The sequence below is a fragment of the Danio rerio genome, chromosome 24 (genome assembly GCF_052040795.2).
Source record: "Danio rerio strain M-AB ecotype USA chromosome 24, GRCz13ab, whole genome shotgun sequence".
Lineage (NCBI taxonomy): Eukaryota > Metazoa > Chordata > Actinopteri > Cypriniformes > Danionidae > Danio > Danio rerio.
Genome location: NC_141044.1, coordinates 42,319,161 through 42,327,500, shown reverse-complemented (window position 1 = coordinate 42,327,500; position 8,340 = coordinate 42,319,161). Strand labels below are relative to the sequence as shown.

The window sequence follows — 8,340 nt, the reverse complement described above, 5'->3', positions numbered from 1 at the left end:
TATGGTATGCCCTTATATGTCTCACACACAGATGTACGCACCCACACACACAGGTATCTGGCCAGAGAGGCGTTTTTCCATTTCTCTGTTAATGAATGTGCTGCTGGTCTGATCACCTCCTCTGTTTCACCCCTCTCTCTCTCTCTCTCTCTCTCTCTCTCACTTTCACTGCAGGACCACGGCGGCGGCATCCCTTTCTCACCCTCCTCATCAGCAGCCCGTAAACCAAACCCCCAGAACCCACATCAAATATTAAACACCCCATTAATGAGTTTTCCATCGCTCTCTCACACATACACACACACACACACACACACACACACACATGCATTCTGCCGTAATTAACGGAAAGCACTTACCATAGATCACTCCTTAAACTGACACAGAGTCCACAAGTGATCTGAAACACACACACACACACACACACACTCAAAAAAGTGACTTTTGCTGCTTGTTCAAACTACCTTTCCAGCTGCAACCCACCACTGGGAAACATCCATACATACTCATTCACACACTCATACATTACCAGTGGCGTAAAGTAACAAATAAAAATACTCAAGTTACTGTAATCAAGTAGTTTTTTCTCAGGAATTGTAATTTACTAACATGCATTTATAAATGTGTACTTTTACTTTCCCTTGAGTTCATTTTTAGTGCAGTATCCAACTCGGGCTCATTGTGGAAACAGGAGGTACGTATTCGAGCGGTTTTTGTTTTCGCAGATCCGCGAGAGGCCACTGTGCGCACTTTTTCACGTCTCGGGCGCCTCTCGGGAGCGCGCGCCGTTCACACCCGCGCTGCTCTCGCGCGAAAAGCCGCCGGACCGGCCGCCCTCCTCTTCCTCCTTCTCCTTTCCTAAACCCAAGCAACGCTTTGCAAAAGCCGTCCAGAAAAAAAAAAAAAGCAAAAGCCCTCGTCTTCGATCCCGCCGCGTTCTCGCCCTTATTTTTCGGATTCTGTTTTTCATCTTACCTGATTTCTGGAACCGCTGTTGGGTAGGCTCCTCCTCCTCCGGGGCCTCCGCTCTGCCGACGTACCGCTGTGAGCTAAGCTGACAAACTGGTTGCATCGGTAAAACCCTCCTCTCGGAGGCGAGCCGTCGGCCGGCGAGCGCGAAGAGGAGGAGCAGAGCGGCTCCACACCGCCCCGCAGTGTTGGCTCAAAAAAAACTAAACGTACGTACGTACCTCCGGCCACGTAAATTGTGGTCTCCAGAAACATCCGCGGGGCTACGCTTCCAGAATGAGCTTGGGTTGGCAGTTTCGGTACTTTGACTCCTCTACTTTCCTTCAACCTGCATCTCTACTTCATTATTTCTTGCCTATGGGGATTAGAAAAATCAGTCATGTGATTTCTGTCCAATCAAATCACACATACAAATCAAGAGATACATTGCATCATAATGAACAACCTCAAGGCATGGGCGATTTATAATTGCAGCAAATTTTGCAAGCATTAAAAGTGCCCAAGAAGATGTCCAAAATCTTTACATGCATTGACCCAGATACTGTTTAGATGCATGTGACATGATGACGGATGTTTACTGTATGATGACCGAAATGGCCTTAAACACCCAACAGGCACAAGACGTCAACATGACGTCAGATTGATGTTGTACCCCAACGTCGTGGGGACGTTGCATTTTGTTTGAAAATAAAAATCAGGTTGACGACAGAACTCAACGTCAGGCCAACCTCAGTGTCCAACATCCAACATAAAACCAACCAAATATCAACATCTAATGATGTTACAGCTTGACATTGTGTGGACGTTACCACTATGACGTCTATCAGACGCTGGATTTTGATTGCCATACCTGATGAATAAATGTGTTTGACTTCAAAATGATGTTGGTTTAAAATGTTGGCTAAACTTTGGATTTTGGTCACTTTCTAAAACAACCTAAAATCAACCAAATATCAACGTCATCTGACGTTGTTATTAGACATCAAATTAACGTTGTCCTTAAACATTGTCCTTAAATTTTGGTTACCTGACGTCACAACCTAAATCTAACCTAATATATGACGTTGTGTGCCTGCTGGGCAATAACTAAATGCACTACAGAATGTTACGTTTACACACACATAGACAAATGACATGTAAACACATCAGCTTTTCCCAGTATAATACTCACTACTCACTACTCTTGAGTACTTTTGAAATGTCTACCTTTTTATTCATACTTTGAGTAATATTTACAACAGATACTTTTACTCTACTTGCACTACATTTTTAGGCAAGTAATGCTACTTTTACTCGAGTATGATTTTTCAGTAGTCTTTCCACCACTGGACACTACAGACAATTTAGCTTACCCAATTCACCTGTACCACATGTCTTTGGACTTGTGGGGGAAACTGGAGCACCCGGAGGAAACCCCCACCAACAAGGAGAGAACATGCAAACTCCACACAGAAATGCCAAATGGCCCAGCCGAGGCTCAAACTAGCGACCTTCTCACTGTGAGGCGATTGTGCTACCCACTGTGCCACCCTTGGCTACAGTCTTGGCTCAGAACAATGAAATTTTAATGCAGTTTCCACTTTATATCGAATCTCAATCAGGCAGTGAAGAAGATCACTGATTTTTAAAGAAACCAAACTGATTTTATAAAGGTGTGACAGTTCCAACATAGTCTTATTCTGAAAACGAAGCCCTGTATACATTTCTGGAGATCGCAAATAATGTAGCCAGAGGTACGTCAGGCTGCATTTCGTCAGTAAAACGAATGCTACAGGGCGGTTTGACGCCTATCCTTTTCGTGCTTACCAGCCGACCGCTTACCTTAATATAGACAGCTTTCCCTTGCTGTGTCCATAGAGGCATCCGAGACCTCCCCTCCCGCTCCTCCCTCAGGACCTCACTTTCGTCTGCGCATCACCCCCGGTCCTCACTTTCGTCAGAGAACTGCCAAACCCCACCCCCAAACCATGATCATTGTTTGTGTGATCAATGTTTGCCTAGAGCGCCAGTTCAGCTTACTCCGGCCCTGCCAGCTGTTACCAATTTGGCCAGTAGCTCGCCATGTACGCTGGTGGAGATGCAGAGAGGAGTTGACCATGACAATGGAGTTCGAGTCTGACAAATAATGGTTCCAGAAAGCAGGTAAGACAAAAATAGAAGCTAAAAAATAAAATAAACAAGTAAACAACAGGGTGGTAATGTGGTAAAAACCAGGCGTTCACGTTGACTTTTTGTCTGGACTGCTTCTGAAAACTTCGATTTAGGGAAGGGGGTGGGTGGGGGGATCGGTCGGTCAGTCAGTCAGTCGACAGCGGCCTCTGATGGATTTACGTGAGAACAGCAGGTGTGAATGGCACTCGCGAGAGACATTTCAGATCTGAAAAAGTATACACAGCGGCCTCAAAACAAAAAACAAAAACGGCAACAAACGTAGCTCCTGGGACGTATTTGGCGCTCTCCAGAAATGTATATAGGGGTACATTCTCAGAATGAGCCTGGGTTGGACAGTTTATTGGAAGACTGGAAATTTAAAGTGCCATTAATTACATCCTAAATGTATTTGTTAATTAAGCTCTGCTCTCTCCCAGAAGAAATCCCATGAACCGGGGTGTTTCTCTGCTCCTGAAACACACACTCTCTGCACTGAAGCAGAGGTCAGCAGGTCATCAGAGTCATTAATGCTAAAAGGAAAAGCTAAGGTCTGGTTACGGCGAGCGGCTCGTCCTCACGCAGCCTGAAACGCAAGAGCAGCGCAGCCCTTGACCTTGCACAACACTTGAGGAGCTGTCAGTCCTGCAAAACTCCACAGCCACGATGAAGCAGAGACATGGAAAGAGAGAGATAAAGGTCTTTAAAAGCTCGCAGCGCTCCCGCTTTCCTCCCGGGAGAAACAGTCCTAATGCAGGATGACTGCAGTCTTTCTGTACAGGAGAATCAGAAGAAGAAGAAGTGTCTGACGCTGAGCTGGAGAGACTGCCCAGAGAAAAAGCAATGAAAAGGGGAAATCACACACTGAGAAACTGCAGGGAAACTGCATTTCAAGACTCTTATTAGAGGTTAAAAGTTCAGCTTTGAGGTTTATGGTACACTGAAAAAATTTATTTATATTTCATTAATTAACTTACGGGCGAAGCAGTGGTGCAGTAGGTAGTGCTGTCGCCTCACAGCAAGAAGGTCGCTGGTTCGAGCCTCGGCTCAGTTGGCGTTTCTGTGTGGCATTTGCATGTTCTCCCTGCCTTCGCGTGGGTTTCCTCCGGGTGCTCCGGTTTCCCCCACAGTCCAAACACATGCGGTACAGGTGAATTGGGTAGGCTAAATTGTCCGTAGTTTATGAGTGTGTTTGTGAATGTGTGTGTGGATGTTTCCCAGAGATGGGTTGCGGCTGGAAGGGCATCCGCTGAGTAAAAACTTGCTGGATAAGTTGGAGGTTCATTCCGCTGTCGCGACCCTGGATTAATAAAGGGACTAAGCCGACAAGAAAATAAATGAATGAATAAATAATTAACTTACGATTTTACTTTATTATTTCACAGATTAATTTTTATGGTAATAATGTTCAACATAATTTGTTTGTTTAAATTCAGCCTAAATAAATTGTTTACAATTTACAATCACTTAACTTAAAAACATTTGTAAATCCAAGAAACCATCTTTGAATATTTTTTTCAGTGTAGTTTAGAGCTGAAAATAAATTATATATATATATATATATATTGTGTGTGTGTGTGTGTGTGTGTGTGTGTATATATATATATATGAATAATATACTGACACATGTGATCACAAAACAAGTCGTAAGCTTCAATATTTAAAACTGAGATTTATAAATGAATAAATAAGTATTCAATTGATTTATGGATTGTTAGGAGTAGGACAATATTCGGTAAAATTATGAGTAAAAGCAGGAGAGGCTCATATTAAAACATTTAAAAATCCTACTGACCCCATACTTATACTATATATATATACAGTTGAAGTCAGAATTATTAGCCCCCTTTTGATTTTATTTTATTTTCTTAAATATTTCCTAAATTATTTTTAACAGAGCAAGAAAATTTTCCCAGTATGTCTGATAATATTTTTTCTTCTGGAGAAAATCTTATTTGTTTTATTTCGGCTAGAATAAAAGCAGTTATTAATTTTTTAAAAAACATTTTTGGGACAATATTATTTGCCCCTTTAAGCAATTTTTTTTTTCCAATAATCTACAGAACAAACCATCAGTATACAATAACTTGCCTAATTATCCTAACCTGCCTAGTTACCCTAGTTAACCCAGTTAAGCCTTTAAATGTCACTTTAAGCTGTATAGAAGTGTCTTGAAGAATATCAAGTAAAATATTATTTACTGTCATCATGACAAAGATAAAAATAAATCAGTTATTAGAAATAAGTTATTAAAACTATTATGCTTAGAAATGTGCTTAAACAATCTTCCCTCCATTAAACTGAAATTGGTGAAAAAAATAAACAGGGGCGCTAATAATTCTGACTTCAACTGTACACAGCAAAATATGGGGACCCAAAACAACTCTATGGGTGTTAATTTCAACAATTTGAAAGTGTCTCATGGGGTCCACTCAAAACAGAGTTAAATCAACACTTTCAAAAGGGTTGGCACATTGACACCGAAGTAAGGGTTAATTTTAACTCTGGGCAGAGTTAAAATATGTAACTATATTTAACACCGCCTGGTGTAATATATTGTTATTTTATTCAACTCTCTTGAGTGTAAATATGGTAAAAAGGTCAAATAGACTGTAAATTACAAAAGAAAAAACATTTTATTTAAAAACATTTACCACTTCAACAATTCATTCAGTTTTTAAAATGCAACAATGTCAAATATGCTTCAAATCTTTTATTAGTACAGACAGTATCAACAAAATATGTATGACCAGTGCTCAAAAAGGCTGTTTCAGTCCTTTGAACCAAACTTGATGTGTTATCAGAGCAATTTGAAAGTTCAATATAGCGTCACTCATAGTTTTCTTCTGAACTTATAGTTTTCTTCTGAAATTACATTTTAAACAACTTGGCTTGCAAATCTTTCACTTCAGGTGTTTCCTTGGTCCTCCATTTTAAACACAGCAGTTTATATGAAGGTATAAATGCTGTAAACTTGTGTGAAAACAAACTGGAGCTAGGAAATCTCATCAAGCATGTCCTGTGAATGAAGTGCTTCCCAGCCACAGGATGACCTTTTTATCCATGACGATGTAGCAGCTGCTGATCGCTCGTCTGGTGGTTCCTGATGCACGGATATAGGGTGATGCTCCTCTAAGAACTCTTCAAGACTCCAGCATGACTAAGAAAAATGTTTGAAAACAAATTGCAATCAAATTCTATGATATATTTAAAAGAACATTTAAAGTAAATAAAACATTCAAGAAATCTAAACTCACCTTTTGAAAATCTTCATGATGATCCACAACTTGACTCTCCCAGCTGGTTGAGGTGACAGGATATGGAAAAGTAGAAAAAACACATACATCACTGTTGGATCTCCAAAAACAATTAGGTTAATCACTATGACTAGAACTGGAAAAACAGGCAGCTGTCTGTCCAGAATCCTGAATTTAACACAACACTTGGAGCAAAATTTAGAGGAGCTTAAAATCTTTTATATCATTTAGTGATGCTGATTTCCCCAAAATATTGGCCACAGTGTAAAAAATATTCATAAACTTCATAAACAACAGTTTTCTGTAAGCGTGTGCGTGCGTGTGTGTATGTGCGTGTTTCTTTACAAGATTCAACTGGTTAGGCCCTTTCAGGTCCAGTATTGACGCCACCTTTACTGGAGTCTAGCAGATGTTTCAGGTCCAAATATAACCTAAAATATTAGGATAAGCAGAAGAGGAAAAGTGCAAAGTAAAGAGCAAAACATTATTTAAGTAACAGTTCACCCACAATACAAAACTTATCACCTTCATGTCATTCATTATTCTTTAATGCTCTAATACCCTCTCAGCTTATTGTGAAACAAATACAGAACTTTATCAAACATACCTTCATTATTATCACCACATATGACCAAGAAGGTGTGCTTGGTCATTTCACCAACTCTGGAAATACACCATCCGTCTCTAATCAGCCACTGTCACAGGGTCTTGTGTTATTGTATAGAGAACTGTGGCTGTTAAAAAACAACAAAACATTAGTATCTAACACATGCATAACCTTCAGATAAAAAAGAGAGATGAACATCACAAAGTATGCCTCACACTTTTTCAGATATCTTTTGATTCAGATGTTGATTATTGATAATAAATCTACAAATCAAACCTGTATCATCATTAGGCTGCTCAAATATGAATCAGTTGATTAATTTTACAGACAGGTGGCTGTTTACAACGCACTAAATTGTCTTTAATAAAAAGGAAATGTTGTGTACAGTACATGCTAAGTTTAGCCTATAGTTTTAAGCACAATATCATGCGGGAGAAAAAGCTTGACTAAGATGTTCCTGACTACAGAAATAGCCTAACTTACTAACGTCAGACATCCCGAGTTGGGAAAAGTCATTTTCGGAGGATACAGAGTTGATTTGCGGGAGGTAGCGGGAGAAATGAGTACCTAAAGAACAATGGGATGAGTTGCGCGCGACGTACCTAAAGAGCGGTGGGGGTGACTTGCGCGCGACATACCTTAAAAGCAGGGAGGGATGCGTTGGAGAGTGGTGTGCAAAGTGTTTAATGACCGGGCGGGAGACGCGCGATTTCCGGGAGATTATCATTCATTTGCGGGCATCTACTTGGGCATCTGGGAGTCTCTGTGCATTTGCGGGATAACGTTAACGTTAGTCCCGCAACTTCCGGGAGACTTCTGTAACCTTTAAAGTCTGAGAAAGTGCAAACGCGGTCATTTAAAGACATTAATGTTAACATTCCGACTTTAATGGTTGTCAACGCTTAATATAATTCAAGCGTAAGTTACGTTATCACGCGAGTCTATCAACTAACGGTATATGGACGGCCACGAATGAACCAGTTTAAAAGGGCCGCGGTGTTTAACAATCATATGTTTTAGTCAGGAAGCCTTTTACAAGTAAGCATATGTTCATTTACTCACCAGATATGTTTTAGAAACTCTCCAGAGCTTATGGAAACCGTCCTGTGTTGCCGTTAGCATCCGGGCAGAGTAGGCTAAGGTTAGGCTGCTCCGGGGATTCCCTCGCTAGTTTGGTTCGAATTAAAGGAGAAGTGTCGATTTTATTTTACAGATGGGTAACAACGCACAAAATGGCATTAAGCGTGACAGAAATGTGTTGAACATGTACATTTGATGTTTTTATGCACTATGTATGCGTGAGCATATATAAAAACATTCTTGTAACTTGTAATGCAGTTAAGCTAGATACACAAACGA

General features: G+C 40.5%; 1 long non-coding RNA gene across 1 annotated transcript; it reads right to left on the bottom strand.

Moving 5' to 3' along the window:
• Window positions 1–5,734: 5,734 nt before the first annotated feature.
• On the bottom strand, window positions 5,735–8,125 carry LOC147838112 (uncharacterized). Its single transcript, XR_015525490.1, has 4 exons — window positions 8,044–8,125; window positions 6,982–7,108; window positions 6,375–6,805; window positions 5,735–6,277 (listed from the first exon to the last, which is right to left on the bottom strand). It is a non-coding gene; the product is annotated as an uncharacterized LOC147838112 (long non-coding RNA).
• Between the last annotated feature and the right edge of the window lie 215 nt (window positions 8,126–8,340).